We start from the raw sequence: 20538 nt of genomic DNA, 5'->3' as shown, positions 1-20538 counted from the left end.
TTTTTAATCAAATCCTCTGCTGTCTTTCCTTTCTATCGTTAGGGTTACTTAACATGAAAATATGATATTTTCGTTTGTATAAATTTCCCCATTGATTAATTCTGCAAACAAAGTCACTGCTTTCTGGCTTCATTCTCATATTATCTAATTCTCGGTATTTAACATACAATACTAAGGTAAAAGATTCTTAACCAGTAAGGATTCTGCCATGCAAGAGTGATGTTCCATGTAGGTAAAGGCATATGTGTTATTCAAGGATATTAATTATATCCTCCTACATAAATTCATTGCCGAGAACCAAAACAAGTTTATAGTGTAAAACATTTCGTAAAGCATGAAGGACCGGAAATTTAATTTCTTTTCACCCAGTATCTAGTAAATATCATTAATATCAATACAAAAATTGTGAACACAAAGTGATGAAACAATTAAAAGTTTGAGAGTTACAACTATGCTCACCATACAGTTACTACATTCAAAAGCGCTTCTTGTAAATGAATGATCAATCTCGTACCCACTCTTTCATGCTCGCATTATGACCGGGACATATTATTTTTCTAGCTACAAACTTTGTCATCACACTTTTAAGGCAATTACCTTGTTTGGCGTATTCTTTGGCGTATAATTTGCTAATTTGTTTGAAAGGAAAGCAAAAGAAAATCTTGTTTTTTAACGGGATCTTCGGGTTCTGTTAAAAATCTTTCCTGTCAGTCTGTTTCTTTATTTGTAGTTACTTTCAATTAACACCCTAGCCTCAGTTTCTTTGAAGTTTTCCGAAATATTTTGCACCTATCTACGTTAACACGTCTTGCAAGTTAAAAGCCTGGCAAAAACTCACAGATTTTAGAGGGAATTCTTAAGAGATTCAATAACCATAAACAAAAGTGGAATCAGGGATTAACTCGAAAGTAAAAAGGTAAAAACAGAAGGATAATAAAATATATATAAAATTTAATCTTAAATCTAATGCAAAGATAGGATGACAAAAAATTAAAAATGAAATACTAGAAAAATAAAATACTAAAATTGAACATGCATAAATAATTGTAAATAAATAAATTATGAGAATTTAGAGTTTTTACACAAATCAAAAGTGGAAGATAACAAGAGAAAAATGTGGCTTGCGATGATGGCATGCAGCAAATAAATCAAAGTTTCAGAAACTAAAACATGATAAAAAACTTTCGATGTGTGAAAAATAAAAGTAAAAGTTTACTTAGCAATCAGACATTACAATAAATTTTTAATAATACAGTTGAACTGTGAGCAATCAACAGCCAAATATTTTATTTATAATGATAGTCTATCCGAAACTGAAAATGACTACTTTTTTTTTACTAGGCTCCACTCTTAATGATATTCTTCTCTGACATCCCCAATAACCATTCTCATAGACGTAAGAGAGAATAGACCGCTGTTAAAATGGGGGGAAAAGTAGACATTAGGGAAAAAAGACATATGCGGAACTTTATTAAACTAATTAACAAGCCCAATGGGAAGCATTAAGCCACGAAAGGGAAAAACATTCATGGTAAAAACAGATGAATGTTGAACGTGGTTACCCTAAGTTATAGGAAGAGGAAAATTTTGTTCGAAAGAAGATCTGCGCATGCGGACACAGGAATTAGTTTTATTGCGTTGCCGTTCAAGGTAGACTAATGAATATTAATGGGGGATGCTAACTGTGCCTACAATCAAATCATCAGACGAAGTATCTTGAATCGGTTCGTCTTGTTCTTCCTTCTGTAAATAAATTGCAGCTGATATTTGAGGTGTAGTCTCTGGAGATTAGGTTACAAAGATAGTCAAGTAAAGGAAAACGTCTCAATTGAGCATGGAGAAGATTATACGAGAACAGTTGATGACTCTATTTATTATCTGGTAATCTTTTAGATGTAAATGAAATTGAGTTCATTCAAAACACACATCTCATTTTCTAAAAGATTCTAATAAACATTTTATATTAAAGTAATGGATAAATTTATTTCATGCATTAGTATGAATAAGATTATACGAAAGTAATAGATGACTCTATTTACAAACAGGCCTTTTTTTAGATTTAATTTAAATTGAATTAATTGTAAATACACTCATAAAACCGGAAAGCTTTCAATGAATATATTATATTAAATTCATTCATTGGGCAAATTTCATTTATTCATAAGTATGATTTGAAAAGATCGTATGAGAGTAGTAGATTTAGGCAAAAATATGAAATTATAAGCAGTTTATCTTTGAGATGACAAATTGACTTCATATAAAGTATACACATTTCATTTTAAAAGATTTCAATAAACATTTAACTTTAAAATAATCGATAAATTGAATTTATTCGCTAGTATAAATTGAGAAGATTATATGTACATAGTACATGATGTTTTTATTTGAAGGTTTTTTTAAATAAGTAAATAAAATTTAGTTCATTAAAATACACATCTTAAATGAAAATAAGAGATAAATTTCTTTCATTTCCTTCATCTGCAAGTATAAATTGGAAAAATTTTATGAGTTCAGTAAATTACTCTAATTATTTACTGGTTCGATTTTAGATATGCATGAAATTGAGTTCATTTAAAATGTGTATCTCATATTTTAGAAACTTTTAATGAGCATTTTAAATTAAAGCAAAATATAAATTTATTTCATTCACTAGAAAGGAATTAAAAACAATATGATAATAGTATAAAACTCTGTTTATTTGAGGATTAGCTTTTAAATAAAGTTTATTACTACTACACACAAGCCAATGGATTCTCTGAGGACCAGTTAGTCTCCCTCAAACATCCCACCATTCTTCACTGTTTTTGACTCTTGATTTAAAGTTCTCGATTTTAATCTTTTTCAGGCTTTCTTCAACATCCTCAAACAATCTTCTCCTTGGTTTTCCATGGGACCTTTAATTATCAGGTCTTGAACCAAAGACCCTTTTTGTAGTTCGATTTTCATTAAACCTTTATATGGATCCCAAACACCTCAATTTCTAACAATAAAATTTTGTTTATTCAAACTACACATCTTATATAAAAGTAACAAATAAATTTCTTTCATTTCCTACATTCGCAAGTATAAATTGAGTGAATTATATTTGACTACCAGATTGCACTATTTATCAAATTGTTAGCTTTTAGATGTAAATGACTAACTCGAGCTGTCATTTATAATAAAATAATAGATAAATTTCTTTATAACTTTTACTCTGTAGTTTAATCGTTCACACTTATAAGCTACCCTACAACATAATCGCTGCATTCCGATCCATATAGGATTTAGAATATTTAATTTTTCATTAATACATCATATCTAAAATGTTGAGTAGTTTGAGGTTAAAAACGGCATTTTAAGGAATTTAAGTAAATAAGTTTCAATGTCTGTAGGTATAACTTTGTATAAACATAAATTTTACTTAGACTTTTTATCTCTGTTTACAAGTTTCCAATTTGTGATGTCTATAAAGCCTTATCAATCATTTAAGCTAGTCATGTGAGCGTAAGATTTATAGATTTTGCTTCGCTTTATTTCCAACAGGCGTTTCGAAAAGTTCTGCCTGTAGCAAAATATTTTTGAAATAGTTTTCTGTTACGAAAATATTAAAATATTGATTCTCGCAAGATTGTAAAAATAAATAAATAAATAATGCATAATTGTATGAAATGAAAATAAAAAATTTTCTACAAAAAAAAATAAAAGCAATTCAAATTTCTCAAAAATGTCATTTTGAACTTTCTTCCAACAAATTCTTCAATTTGAATATGTTTATTAAAAGTTTTTCATTGTATAGATTTGAACATATCTCATTTTGGTCAAAAATATGGTCAAAATGTATTATTTGTAGTGTCAAAGATGATATAACATAGTTAAAAATATTTATTTTGGGTGTTTATATTTTGCCAATACGTGAAATAGCATTTAGAAAAAAATCTAAATTTTACTGCATAAATGTAGCTTGATATTGAAAGTAAGCGTCTTTTCATTATGAGGGCACACAACAAAAACAAAACATATACGACAAATTTATTCAAGTTTTATTGTGCATGTAATGTTGAAATTGAATACATAATAATCTATCAACCATGTTTCCACCATGCGGAAATGGAGGATATTTTTTTAAGTCCACTTAGCAAAAATAATAAATTGAATAATTTAAAATATGGTTAAAATCTTAAAATACTTCAAAATAAAAATAAAAGCAGCAATAGTTTAAAAATAAGGAAAATTTAATAACTAATTAAGTCAATAAAATTATCAGTAATAATTAAAATAAAAACACAGCACTAGTTCAATATATAAACAATAGAAAGTACCATAACTTGTCCTACATACAATTTAAGCAATTTAAATTATTTTCACAACACTAGGACACTGCACATCATTTTGTTCATTAATTAGAAACAACATCGGCTGTTGTATATCAATTATCTTTATACCATAAACATGTATTGGTTGGGCTATAGTGAGAATGCTTTACTAAATATATATATATATATATATATATATATATATATATATGTATATATATATATATATATATATATATATATATATATATATATATATATATATATATATATATATATATATATATATATATGTATATATATATGTATATATATATATATATATATATATATATATATATATATATATATATATATATATATATATATATATATATATATATATATATATATATATATATATATATATATATATATATATCTTTCGTTATTACAAGCGTCGAATATTTTCTTAAAACACATATTTATTAAATCACAATATGATATTTTAATTTTTTTAGCGTTGTTAATTTACAGTCACATGTTATTTAAATTTTCCCCCAGAAGTCTTGGACAGGCGCTTAATTATTAAAAGTGACTGAATCAACAATCCGACTAGAATCTTGACGCAAGTATCAATTTTTAAACTCATTACTGAACATCATGTAAGTTATACTTGAATTCAGGAAACTTGTGCTTGAGCACGATCAGACAGATAATTTTACTCTCTCTCTGTGTCTCTTAACAACGCTGCTTTATCAAGACAGGTTAATAACTGCTTTAAAATATTCAAGTTTATAGAAAATACTACTTAAAGGAGTAGTTATTTCTCAATGGGAAATTTTGAAAAGTTATTGCTTAAATAATATTATACTCAAAAGCATATACAAATTGGTACTATTTATCTATAAAATTTTATAGTTAATCTTATGCTAAATAATTTTAAATTTGTTAGTATAAGTTACATAAAAAGATTCTCAAGCATTTTATGAAATCAATGGAAAAAAATAGTGTTATTTATAAAATTTAGGGCACTTTTTTGAAATCAAGTGCATGAATAGGCTGATATAATTTGTCTATTAGAGTTTAAATTGCATACTTCAATTTCAAATTTATTTATTATGTATTGATTTAATGATTTTTCTTTAATTAAGAAAAGGGATGAAAAAATTGGAAACAAAATGTATAAGGATAATTGGTATAATTTGAAGATAAATATTTCGTATATAGAAACATAATATATGCTATTTATCATTTTTTGCATCAAATATTAACATTGGATATTGTTTATATTTGTGAAAAGTATTAAACATCATATACATATATATATATATATATATATATATATATATATATATATATATATATATATATATATATATATATATATATATATATATATATATATATATATATATATATATATATATATATATATATATATATATATATATATATATATATATATATATATATATATATATATATATATATATATATATATATATATATATATATATTTTAGCTTATATTATGAGTTCTATATACTTGCAGCTTATGCGCAGTTAATAAAACTTATTAATTTTTTCGTTTTTCTCTTTGTTTTTTTGTGCTATGTTATAGTGATCATATTTAAAGCAGCTTTAGCGCTTGATATTATCTACTATTACCTTACTTCCGTTTTCTTTTTGTTTCCGTTTTTAGTTTGATTTTGTTTTTATTGTGCTATATATATATATATATATATATATATATATATATATATATATATATATATATATATATATATATATATATATATATATATATATATATATATATATATATATATATATATATATATATATATATATATATATATATATATATATATATATATGCATATATAATTTGCAATTCATGAACTAAAATTAGCGAAACTGAATAATGCAGCTTATTATTTAAAAACACATGCAAATTGGTAAAAATCATCATTAATTTACTATACTTGGAATTTCCATTTGTGATTTGTAGACCAAAATGCAGATAAATGGACTTACTATAAGTAATTAAAACTAAAATTAAGAAATTCGATCAAAATCATTCACTAAAGAAACTACACTTACTCACTTAAAATGAACGAGTGAAAATAACTCAACTTGAGTGCTATTTAACTCTTTCATCTAGAAAAAAGCGACCTTCTCATCTTGAGTTAAAATCACTTAATTAAGTGAAAGAGTTATTGGAAATTGCTCAAGTTTGAGTGAAAAAATTTCACTCAAACTTGAGTTATTTTCACTCGTGTTTGAGTGATTTTCAGTAATACTTGAGAGGATCGTTTTCACGTAAACTTGAGTGATTTTAACTCGTGTTTGAGCGATTTTCAGTATTACTTGAGTGGATCGTTTTCACTCAAGCTTAAGTGATTTTCACTCGAGTTTGAGTGATTATATGTATCACTTGATTGGGTCCTTTTAACTTGAATTTGTGTGAATTTCAATCGTTTTTTATTCATAATTAGCATCATTTAAGTAAATATATTTTAATCATACTGTGGGGGGGATACCATTTAGAATACCAACCTTCATCTATCAAAATGTAAAACGTAATTGAATCAAGTTAGTATGTCTCATATACCAGTGAATTGATGCTTATTTTTCGTAGTGGTAGTTACGCCACAATCTCCCCCACCAGACTTTTATCAGGGATAGAATTCGATGAACGGATATCACTTGTGAAAGAGAGAGAGAGAGTAGGTCATTGGGTTTTTTCTTTGTTTGTTTGAATACTGAAAGTGAGAGGTGTATTAACCATATGGTCATAGTCGTTTGAGTGCTGAATGTCGCAGTCACAAGTCAACTGTTCAATGTGGTCTATCCATCATAGCAGGCGTTACTAGATCGAAGTGGGCGTTCCTGAGAGTTCAAATCACGTCCGTAAGTTACCATAGTGGGGGGAGACCATTTAGACAATGCCAACCTTTATCTATCCAGAGGTACCTCGTGATTGAATCCAGTTTGATGCTTGATGCTTGATATGTATGGGATCTCAGTGTTTTGGCGCGAAGCGCCACTAACTGATTCATCTATACTGGGTTAGTCATATGTTGTGATGTCATATGTACCTAAATAGAAATAAAATAAAAAGTGATTCACAGCGGTGAGCTGTGACTATCAGGATAGGGAATATCCTGAGTGAAATTGAGTCCATATCATTTCTGTGACTCAGGAAGCAGGGAACGAAGGAGCTTAACTAGCTCCTCGTCCTGGAGAAGTTCTTTCATCTCTCTGAAGAGGTTCAGGAATCTGCTGGCTCTATCTGTGGCTTTTGCTGGGCGTGGTTTCCTGTTTTTCGGCACCTTCCTGGGTCTTGCACCGCAGCCTGAAAAACAGGCTGGGTGCTCACCATTACAGTTGACGCAGGAGGCAGGAGTTGTTCTGGGCTTTGTACACTGGTACGTGAGATGTGTTCCGGCGCATTTCATGCAGGCAGGGTTGGGAGAAGTGCAGCTTCGTTGTGTATGTCCGTACTGTTGACACCGGTAACACTGTATCTGGAATCTTCCTCCCCGAAAGAGTTCTATTCTCACACTTTTTTCAAGTACTGTGCTGATGTTGAATATTTTACTCGACGTCTCAAGAGAGTCAAGAGAGTTAAGTTTTGTTGTAAAACTTAGGTAGTAGTGGAGAAAATGAAAAAGAAACGTCTTAATAACTTTTTATCTCATGGTAGGATTTTGCCTGAATGAAATGCAATTTGCGTCGATTCAGGGAACTAGCATATTCTAATCAGTTTTACCATGAGGCATCTTTTTTGGAATATACCTCTTTTATGAATAATATAATTTTTAGTAAGCAAAAGTAGGGAATGATGTAGGGTCTATCGAGAAATTATGTAATTATATACGCTTAAGTTTTGTCCAGAAAACAGTCGTGAATGGAGCAAACAGTCGGGAGTTATGTCTGATATCTTTGTAATTTTAAGCATTATAATTGCTTGAAGTATATTAATTTATCTCCTTATAACTCAGAGAGAATTGTATAAAAAGATTTTTAAACAAAATTATAATTCAATTTTTTAGTACACCCTAAATAGCTCAGAATTCCTTGACGTAAAAATGAATTATTTTTACCAACAATTCATAATTTTTATCGCTAACACAATATTTGTTAATTGAAGTATTTGAATCTTCAATTAAACCTTCGAAATCTTTTTTTATTTTTTATTTTATTTTATAACCGTCGTTGAACAGCCGCCCCAATTTCATGGGTTTACGACTACTTACGTTCAACTCCGTAGCCTTGTAATTTTGAACCAATCCAGAAGACAAGGAAACTCCTGGATCAGTACCCCCAGAGGTATTGATTTGTTGTGGGAACATGGAGGACTTTGAGACTCGGCAGATTTAACGTGCATCAGTCACCATTTACTACACGGGGAGTCTTCGGCCGGCGAGGATCGAACCCACGACCTCTTGGATATGGGCCCAGTGCCCTACCGACCAGGCTATCCCGGCCCTTCGAAACCTTCTTTTTTTTTATTTTAAAAAAAAAAAAAAAAAAAAAAAAAAAAAAAAAAACTTGTACATCAACTTTAAAAGAAATTTTAAAAAGAAAAAATAATTTCAGTTGAATTTAAGCATTTTATGGTTTGCACAATTTATCTTGTTAAAAATATTTAAAATCAATGTTACAATATCAAAGAATACAAATTACTTAGAAGATAGATTTGCAACATTTTATTTTTGAAAATTAAAATTTTTTTTTACCTGTCAAATGAAGTCAAATGCTCGTTTATCTTTTCATTATTATTATTAAACCTCTATTTTTTTTCACAAGCAACGAACCAATGAAGGTCTTGTCATTTACGATTTAGAAACTCAATGCATGAATATATTTTCTTTTTAAACTGTTAATATTATTAAATATATTTCCCTTTTTGTGTGATTTCGAGTCTAGTTTTATTTTAGTCTAGTTTATCACAATAAATGTTGATTTTATGTAATAATTTTATGAATTGACACTAGCCATATTCTTTAATCTTTAAATGATATAATTACATTTTTTTATAAATTATTAAAATGAAATCGAATTACAAAGCAAGTTTCTCCATTCAGTGATATTGTATTAAAATAGTGCATAAAACTATTTTGATCAATGTATGAATGAATAAAATTTTAATTAAAAAACATTACTTAAATGAAAATTTCATTAATCAAGAAAGTAAGTGGATTATGTTACCGAGCAGTGGAGGTTAATATAGGCATAAATACCTATTAAATGAAAATAATTATTCTTGCTTGTTGCTTTGAGTTGATTTTATTTCTACAAAGGAAACTTTAGGAAGTAAGGGTTAAAATATTGTGTACAAAAATGACATATATAAAATTGATTTTGTATAGCGTTTGTCATACACTACACGTAGGAGTAATTTTATTTTATCTGTTTTCTATTGCATGAGATTTTTTAACAGATTTTAAATATTTTCGTATCGATAGTTTTAAATTTGTTAGCAACCAGTATCTCTTTCCCAGCTACAGTTTTTTAATGACATTTTTAGCCTGCATAGGGACCGAGAGTGCGCGGTATCGGTCCTCGTTAAACTGTTCTACCGTAAAGTGCGCGACTTCGTGTGTAGGTCGTCGGTCTACTAACATGGGGGAGCCATCCCCACCGCAGAGGATCAAAATTACGATGGCATGTCTTCAGATCATACTAAGGGATGTTTCTCAATCCAAGCCATCCCAAGCTATTTTTTTTCTTTTTTTGGCTCACTGTACATTTTTGAGTTGCATTTTCAAGCCGGTAAATTTCAAAACAAAGCAAATAATCAAATTAATTTGCATATTTAATAGCAAATTACTTGCATAAATACGTTGGTTTAATTTATTTTATATCATTTATTTCATTTCTTATATATGTAAATTGCTAACGATTTTCATAAAGAACTAGTAAAATCTATTAGAAAGAAAATTGTGCTGAATTAACGAAAATCGGTGTATCAAAAAAAATGTAAGTGTTCTTGTAGCTACTAACTGACATAATCGGAAAAAATAATGATAAAAAATCCATCTGCTGATAGCCCTTATACCCTTCTAAAAGAAATAATTCACTGAAGGAAAGTTACATGGCCATGAATTTGTTTTGCATCGTTCATGAAAAAAAAATAATTTCTGCAATTTTTCCCTTTAAAATTGAATTTTTCTATTGTCTCTTTAAAAAAAAATACAGAGAAAAATGCTAATTTTTCCTACTAGGGTTTCCTAATTCCTTTGAAGCATAGATAATAATCTAAAAAAAACTCGAAATCTATTTTTTTATACTTTCGATAATGTCTTTAAAAGAAAAAAATATCCAAACTATGCCTATTTCTTCACGGTTGTTTGAGCTACTTAACACTTTAGACGATACCGTAATAATCGAAAAAAAGAGGAAATTCCTAAAACATGCTTATTTCTTTCACCACTAGAGTGGCTCAACATCTTAGAAGCTTTCCTGTTTGTTTGAAAAAATCTCTAAATATTATTATTTCCCTCCAATTGAACCCTTTAAATTAAGCTTCCCTAGTTCAGCGAATTTCATTCTTACACTTTTAAATTTCAAAGCCCCGCTTAAATATGTTTTCATTTAATGTTTAGGACTTAAGATAAAAGTAAGACTGTAACGTGAAATTCAGTAATCCTTTCCAATAAATTTTATTAGAAAAACCTGTGCTAAATTAACAAAAATTGGTGTGTCAAAAAATTAAGTGCTCTTGTAGTTACAAGCATACGTAATTGAAAAAAAAATTCAACATTTTCATGTGCTGTTATTATAAATTATGTTTCAATTTTTATTTAATTATTACGGAGTCTTCTAAAATATTTGGAAATTCAGGAGACCGAAAAAAACTTATTTTAGATATTTTTTTCCAATAAAAAAATTTCTGAGAACATGAAAAAGAATATTTTTAATTTTGTATTCAGAAAGAGTAAAAAAAAACGTATAATTTGATAATTTCAGATAATCAGATAAGCTTGTAAGATGTTGAGAATATGTAGTACAGAAAAATAAGCATATTTTGTTATTCTTTTTTTAAATATTTTTTCAGTAATACAAATGAAAATTTCAAAGCATAATCAAAATTTTGAAGAAAAGAGAAACATAGAGAATTTTTCTTTTTCAAAATCGATAAAAAGCGAAGTGTTAGCTGTAGAACTTTAATTCAAGAAATTATTTATTTTTCTAGGTTCTAAGGTCCTCTTGAAAATGTATAACATTTTACAGAAAAATATTATAATTTTAATAGATATCATTTGAGAAAAAATTACCGAAACATGCTTATTTTTTAAGCCACTAGAGTGATTATTTATCCATTAGAAGCTTTTCTATTTATTTGGAAAAAAAACTCTCAAAATATGCTTATTTTCCACCACTTGTACACTTTAAATAAAGCTTCCCTATTTTAGCGAATTAGAAACAAAGACTTTTTGTATTGCAAAACCCCTGTTAAATTAGTTTTCATTTATTGTCTAAGACTTAAGATAAATGTAAGTCTCTAACATGAAATTCAGTAATCCCTTCGAGCTCTTAGAATACCAGCGATGCAGTTTGCAACAGTTAATGGTCTTCTGTTCTCAGAAATTATTCAATAACCTCGATCTAGAATTTCAAGTCCTTGCCAGAATTTCCGATTACTATCCACTTCCGCGTACAAAAGCCCTTCGTTCGGTTTTGTACCCTCCCTTGAATGTTCGAAATTCAGATAGAGCAAACGCACGCAGAAACTATTGAAATACATAGCAGGGTTTACCTCTCTATTGTTGCAAATGGAATGGATGTGTGTCAAGCAGGAGAGAATGGTAATACAATTAGGAATACATGGATCGAATGCGGCTTATAATACAGTATCAAGTGACTTTTAAAAACATCGAGTTTAGGTGATAACTTAAGACAATCAAATAATGAAAAAGTTTTTCATTATTTGATAAGATTTGGCATTTTTATCAAATACACTGGCGTACAATTTTTTTTCCACATTTATGCAAATTCTTGATCTTGACTAATTCTTGAGTGGAAATTTAAGATACGAAATTAGTTCGGCTCCTATAGCTATAGAATTTTTTAAGCCTCATTTTTATCTATTTTATGTTTAAATGTAGAAGTTATCTGTAATAGAGGGTCACCTAAATATTGTGACATACTTCTACAGGAGTTACGGTACATCATCAGGATTATAATTGCGTAGGTATCTAAGCCCTGAAATGTCGTCAAACATGGTTAGGGATGTTTTCCTATTTTAACCTTTTCAGTAGAGCGCGGAGAAACTGTTCATAATAGGGAAACGCTCCTGGAAAATATTTTCGGGCCTGAGCTCTGTGTTAAGATTCTTATCACAAGGTCTCTACTCTCCTTAATTTTGTTTTTTGAATTGGTTTTACTTTTGCCTTTTAACTCTATTTATTTTAAACGGGTTTTTTCCTTAACCTCATCATTTTAATTTTTTTTTCTTTCCTGATTGGTCCGTTACCAACGGCTGAAGTTGATTTATAACACACTGAATGGCTGAAAGGCATTAATGACACATTATGCATTGTTGTTTGAAGATGAGTTGTTTGAATTATAAGTTCTTGGTTGTCTGGTGTGTGACTCCATGAAAAATTGAATTATGATTTCGCGTCCTTCAATATAATACTTGCAAACTATCCATTCCTGAAAGATAGCGGCACCATGAATTGCGTGTCCTTCAATATTGTACTTGCGTGTTATTACTTCTCAAGTGCTTTCCACTGCTCTGAAATAAAGGAAAATGAAGATATCCTATTGTGAACTTTTATTTTTTCATAGATAATTTCACAGTAGCAATGCTGTATTGTGTAATTGTGTTCATGTTAGGTAAGTATCCATTAGTCATCTTGAAATAAAATACATAGTTAGCACCGATAACAGTAGACTCACAAGAATTCATTTGCCCCGGTATTTATATTATAAATTTTTTTGATACTCATCTAAATTCTTTTTTATGATCCAATGGACCTACCTGGGTTATTCGGTTATTTTATCAAAGCTTGTACTACCTCTATTTCGGCCAATTAATATGTAATTTTGTTAAATTGAATTAATTATTAAATTGTTTTCATCTCTCATGCATTCTTGCGGGTTTACCTTGTAAATATTTTTTTTCTGCTGCAAATCTTACAATATTATTGTTCAGAATTGTATCACCACATAACTGAGGTTTAATTTCTTGATTTTCAAAATCCTTAAATGTAACCTTCATAATATATTCCCACTAGTAACATAAAATTCAAAAATCCCTGAAGTTCCAATGTATTTTAAATCCAGATGGTATGTCTTAACTCCCTTAGAAGCTTATCGCAACCTTTACGTGACTCCCTGTTATATATAACGTTTTTAAACTTGTACATTTTAACAAAAAATCGACTAAAGATGTCATTTAAAAAAACCGTAACTTGAATAGAGAAACCGATTACAGATTTGAAATCAGTTATTCGAAGGTACCTGAGATCTGTTAAAAATTTTCATGCTATCGAAAAAAGTCATTCCCCTGTGCTATTATTTGAAATATGTTTAAAAAATATGCTTTGATAAAATATGTTTAAAAAATTTTGAAAAAATATGTTTAAACATTTTTTTATGCTTTGCATAAAAAATAAACGCAGTTTTTATTTTTGAGAAACCTTTATGCTAAACCTTTGTTAAGTTGCAAGTGTTCTAAGTTTTTTAAAACCCACGGTTCTAAAACATTATATGTAACTAAATACCACTAAACATACTCCGAATTGCACAGATAAAAGTTTCTTTTAAAATATTTCTACAAAGTAACTTTTAACTATTTTTCTCCCTTAATACCTCGTCTTTTTAAAAGATATATATTCCCATCACCAAATTTAAACATAATAGGCGACATGTTTGATGACTAATTGCGTGCTCTTATCAATTTGAAGACAATTTGAATGCGATCAATTTGAATTGATTATTTAATAAATCCTTTTTAACACAAGTTAAGGGAATCGTAATAGTTTTGAAAGAATAAAAACCATTAGATTGATCCAAGAAGATGACGTTTTCTCCTTAATAATTGAGTTTAATTTAAGCATGTTGAAATTTTTACTTATTAGTTATGCACCATAATTCCTTATTATTTTTTTACCATTAGTGAAACAAGTTTTTGCAAAATATTAAATTTATTCCGAGGACATAAACCTGTGGAACTTCAAAATTTTTTGTTATATAGTCTTATATTCACACGATATTTTATATATATATATATATATATATATATATATATATATATATATATATATATATATATATATATATATATATATATATATATATATATATATATATATATATATATATATATATATATATATATATATATACAGTCGAACTCGTTTATAACGAGCGCAAAGGGACCGTAACATGTACTCGTTAAATCCGAGTGCTCGTAATAAACGGGTCCTTTAAGGCAGGCCTGCAACCAGAAGAGGGGTTGGGAGGTCAAATTGTTGAGTTTATATAAAATTTAATTAATGCTTACTTACTTTAATTAATTTAATTAAATGCTTTTCTTAATTTAATGACAACTACCCCCCCCCCCAACCAGCAAAAAATTTCTAGTTGCGCTACAGTCTTAAAGGAAAGAAGCAATAAACGGAAAGAAATATAAAGGAAAAGATTCTTACCAAAACATTTATTTTTTTCCTTAATCTACATATTTAAAATAGTAGTTTGTTAGCTTACTTTGAAGTTTCAGTTCGCGTTTTTTTTTTCGCGCGCATTTCTTATCATTTTGAAAAAAAGATTGTAAGACAGAAAAATATTGCTCGCTAAAACCGGGTCTTGCTCGTTAAAAGCGACTTCTGTTCCATAGACTTAACATTGATCCAACCAAATATTCTCGTTTCCCTCGGTAAATCCGAGTTCTCGTTAAATCCGAGCTCGTTATAAACGAGTTCGACTGTATATATATATATATATATATATATATATATATATATATATATATATATATATATATATATATATATATATATAATATCATTCAAACAACATAAAAAAGAAGAGACACCCTCACATTTTTCAGTTTTTATAGGGAAGATATTTAGATTAAAGTAACGCGATTTTAAGACCTACACCATAATAAATAGGGCATTACACACAGTCTGAGGATGGATATCCGGTATTCATATGTCTAAAGGTGGATAAGCGACTGGGGAAAGTCGTTCTACATTATGACATCTCAGTGCAAATCTAGGCTTTTACACGGGACAGACATACTTACACTTACACTTAGTGTAAGTGACAGTTTACCTCCTTTCAATCACTAAGAGGCAAAAAAAAATGTTTACGTAAGTTAAGTACGGTGACCCAGGCCCTATGGCCCCTTACGCCAAAAACATTGTCACATCTGTCGTTGCGAAACAACAAAGCAGCTGCACTTGAGGACCAAGGAGAGCTGACACAACGACACAAAGCCCAGAGTCAAGCCGGAGTAAGAGCACCACAAACGACAACGAACAAAGGAAGCCTCAGAAAATCCAAGGGTGAACCTGCTGTGCTGTGGTGCAAAAGGGACTCAGATGACGGTTAAAAACAGGCCGACAGCTGCAGAGCGGCCACCACAACCAGTCCCAAGAAGCGCCCACCAGCTGGGAGGGCCACAAACCTTCATTTAATGAAAAATGCATAAAATAATCTATCAAAAGATAATGACAAAAATCAGAAGCTGAAAGTTAAAATCGTAGTAGATAGAAGATTGCCAGTGTTTGGCTTACAATCACTTGTTCCAAGAAATCGTAGCTGGTACGTCTCTGGATTCTCTCATTTGCTCGATTGTAAAGGACACAGGATCAATTTTGTGCACTATGGTTCGTATTCACTCATGTGCTCTTATTTTTGTAGTTGAACGCTTTATGTCCCCCGCCTCGCTACAATTGGAGCATGATTCTTCAAGCTGTCTGTTCCAAGCTGTCCGTCAAGCTGTAGATGTTCCAGGCATTTGCACCAGTGAGCACGTAGGTATTCTTTAACTGCGTGCCATCTCCAGTCAAGGATCAAAATTCCCTTTTTCAAGATTCGTGTAAAGCATTTTGGGTTAATCATCATAACCCAGTATACTCCGTCTTCGTACGTTTTGGGAAGGAGACCACCAGAAGTTTATTCTGGAAATCTTTATTACTCTCCCTTAGGAAGTTTTCTAAACTTTCTCTTGTTAAAGACTCTTCAACACATTGACGATCATTTCCTTGTTGAAGGCCAGAACGTCATTCTGCCGGAAGATAACACCAGCAAATTCGAAACAAATTGTCAGCAGTCTTGACACAGCAGTTATACCGAGCTGTTTTCCTTGGAATTCCTGAATCCATCTCCACAAATATTAACGCAAAAACGTAGCCGATTTCGCCCACTTTTTTTTGCCTCTCCTCAAATTAAATGCTTCCAGTACCTCCTCCTCCTCCCTCACCTGTATCCCTCAATTTTTTTCGAAAAGAATCCTTAAAATTAAAGATAACACAATAAAAAAGCCAATTTTTGAAATCAGTTGAAAGCATTAAGAAAATAGAAAAATTGCTCAGGAAGACACTTGATGTGCTGGGCTTTTCACTCTACAGTTCCATTTGTCTGCATAAACCGCCCGAAAGCGTTTCGCCTAACATACCACGTAAGGGTGAAGAACAGGAATTTCGCTTTCTATCAGTAGATGTTAATTGGTAGACCTTTTAAGAATTTGACGTGGGGAAGATATTCTGCGCCTTGTTCCCCCGTGACTATTCGCAACTCGAAATACTATAAAAGCTATTTCCAAAGTTTAAGGTACACGAGGGAAAAACAACGTTTAAATCATACCCCTCTCTATATTTAGCGTATCTCTCTAGTCAAATAAAACGTATTAATATCGATATAAGAAGGTAAATCTGTCTGTATATACTCCAACAATTCGATAACGGGAGCACCGGATTGAATCGTGTGTTTTTCCCGTAGTTTAAGAATAATTAAAAGTTTCTTGCCACTTTTTGCAAGGAATAATTTATGCGCAATGACAAATTTACGAAAAGTTGCTCAACACATTGACACATATCGAGATTCCACTGATATTTTCAGGTGGCTTCAGCTATTGATACGGCATTTTTTTTCCTATAACTTTCTTAGTGCGCATTTATTTAATTATATTTTAACAAATGAATTCATCATTAATTTTTCGATTCTAAACAAAAAATCGACTAATTAATTAAATGGCGAAACACTTGAACTAATAAATTATTTATATTAATCTACCAATGAATAAAAATATTTACAATAACATAGTAATTCAACAAATTTACATAATTAGTAGTCCAACAATTATAGCAAAAAAAAGGGCGTTTCTAAGAAAATTAATACCCAAGGTATTTTTTTACAGAGAACTTTATTAAATCATTATAAACTATTGCTTAAAAAGCCTCAACTCTCTCCTGTACGTTTCATCCTTTTTTTCCGGGGAGGATGAAGATAATTTTAAAAGTAAATTGAATATCATTTATACAGAAGGAAGGGCAGTTTCCGATGTATGTTTCAACGTTAAATCCAATGAGACCGTTCATAAGATGGTTGAACCAATAGTCTAGAAGTAATAAGGATTTTATATAAAAAAATACTTACAATTTTGCATCTGCTCTTATTGTGCATTTGTACTTATCTGATATTGTATTTCACTCTCTGCATTAAATGAGTTTATACACGAGTCAATCGCATGAATAGTTTAGAAGCTTCTTGGTTTCTTATGTATCAAATTCTCGATTTTTAACATGTTTTATGCATGCTTTTAAAATTTATATCCAGAGACACTCTGAGCATGTGAAATATATTTTATGTTCTTTTCCTGCAGAATCGTAGGAACCCAATTCCTAAGTGATCGTATTAATTGTATCGAAGTTATAAAGGTTTTTATATGTATAAAAGCGAATTTTGTACTTATAGCTTAGTAAAACATACTTATGAAGACCTTTTTAATTTTTTAACTATTAGTCCGATCGTCTCGGTATTAATTTCATTAAATTCATCATAAGCAAATTACATCATCAAATCAAACTTACATGCTCAAATTGTTCCTGGGTAGCAATTTAAAAAGTATGCATAAAGCATGCCAAAAATTGAGCATTTTGCATATAAAAAGCTAAGTAACTTCAAAACTTTTCATTACATTAATTTGTGTATAGTTTCAATCAATTCAATTTAGCGTGAAAAAGTACATAATATTATCTATTTTCTTCAGATGACAATTTCAAATTCATAAATAGGTAAAAGTACAAAATTGTACATTTTCGCAAGTTAAGCTATTGTAACTTCATTATCAGCCTGATCATCACGTGACTAGTCTATTTCAATTCAGAGTGGAAAACAAATATACTAAAAATAATGCTTCACTTACTTGGGCAAAAGGAATTCAATATTCACCCTTAAGGCACTCTTATTTTCTCCAAACAAGGGAAAAAGGGCAATGGTGGCTCAGGGAATAAAGTCTCCTAATAAGGTGATTAGGGTTCGATTCCTGACGATGCCTGGTTGATAAGACTTCCGCAACTAGATCCCACAGACCACAGTGCTGACGTAAATTATCCTCTGTGTAGGTGGATCATGGGTTAGAGTCCCTTTTTGCCATTAGACTAACCGTCGGAGACTTTCATAGTTTTCCTCTCCATGTAACGCAAATCTATGTTAATTCCAACAAAAACTCCTCCATGAAGACAAATTTCTCCCAATACTTGATCTTAAAGTTACCTTGTCTTCAGGATTTTGATCAAAATTATAAGGCTAGGGAGGAGAGCATTGGTAGTCGTAAACTCCAAAATTGGGTCAGCTGATCAACAACTGTCATAAAAACAACAAGAGCGAATCATACAGAAGAGAGCAGTAGCTTTCAGGTATCTTTAATAAGGACATAACAAAGCTTTCTACGAAAAAAAAAACTTGAGTATTTATTTTTCCTAAGAAAAAGTTTAAGTTTACTAGACTATAAAGCAACCACAAAATTAAACAAAAAAAATATTCTAATTATAATTTTGAAAAAAAAGAAGAAGTCATTTCTAAAAAAGGGTCTTCGAACTTTAATTAGTTGCGACAACGCCGTTGAATAAAAATAGCAAAGAGTAAATTGAAAAAGAAAACGGACATTGTTGCATTAATTGGCTGAGGAAAGCAAACATTTTTCAAGTGTAATGTGATTATACAATATTTAATCTCTTCCTTTGTTTTAAAAGTTATTATAGCTTTAATTAATGTGGAAAAATCATCGGAAAAAGACAAAGAATTACAAATAAATCTACTTTTTTATCGCTTTGTTATCCTACGTCATTTCAATAAGACATTTATAAAGAAAGAGAAAGGAAAACGTACAAAGAGCTTATAAATAAACGTATGAATCTCTCTTTTCAAAAGAAAATGACTTGAAATACTTGAGAGATTCCTTAAAATAATTATGCATGCTGAAATTAAAAAAAAATTAAGTCCCATATTTTTCAAGTGTTTGGCATTAATTTTAAACAGTGTATAGGGGAGAGTCGGGTAGCCCCGCTCACTTAAAGAATATTGCTTATATTTCTGTATAATATTGAGTGATAATCAATATTTTTGCATGTTTCTATTGCTTTAAGATCTAATTAAATAATGCAAAAAGAATAAACCGAAAAAAGAATAGTTTAACTTAAAAAAATCGAAATTAAAAAAAAAACATGTTTTTCAGTTCTTTTCAAAATGTGTCGGGTAGCCCCGCCCAGTTACAAAAATTATGTTTTTTGACTGTTTTTTTCAGGTGTAAATGAAACTGACCAATGTATTGACAATAGGTAAACCTCGTTTATCATTTTTATCACAAAATTATTTTATTTATTACATATTTATATACTTTTAGTGAATTCTATCATTTAAAAACAACAATATTTGTTGTTAAAAATGCATATAACATTCAAATTTGAAGCAATAAAGTAATAATCTTTGCAACCGTACATTTATCGACGAAATAAAATTGGTCGTTGATACCCGACGTTCATGTGAGCGGGGCTACCCGAAATCCAATTTTTTTGAAAATTTGTAATTACTCGAACCATTTTTCACATATAGACTTCTTTCTTTGTGCAAATTAAGCTTAAGACTAAATACTTTAATGCTGTATGTATAGAAAAAATTATTTTTTTAGTATTAAAATGAAGTTTAATCGAAACATTCAACCCATTTTTCTTAATTTCATGACTACAGTATTCAACATATTTTCAAAACTATTGCTTACTATGCTAACAGCTGCA

This window comes from Parasteatoda tepidariorum, chromosome 3 (assembly GCF_982258835.1).
Source record: "Parasteatoda tepidariorum strain Cologne lab strain chromosome 3, Ptep-v5.0, whole genome shotgun sequence".
NCBI classification, from domain to species: Eukaryota; Metazoa; Arthropoda; class Arachnida; order Araneae; family Theridiidae; genus Parasteatoda; species Parasteatoda tepidariorum.
Note: the sequence above shows the minus strand (reverse complement) of the source record.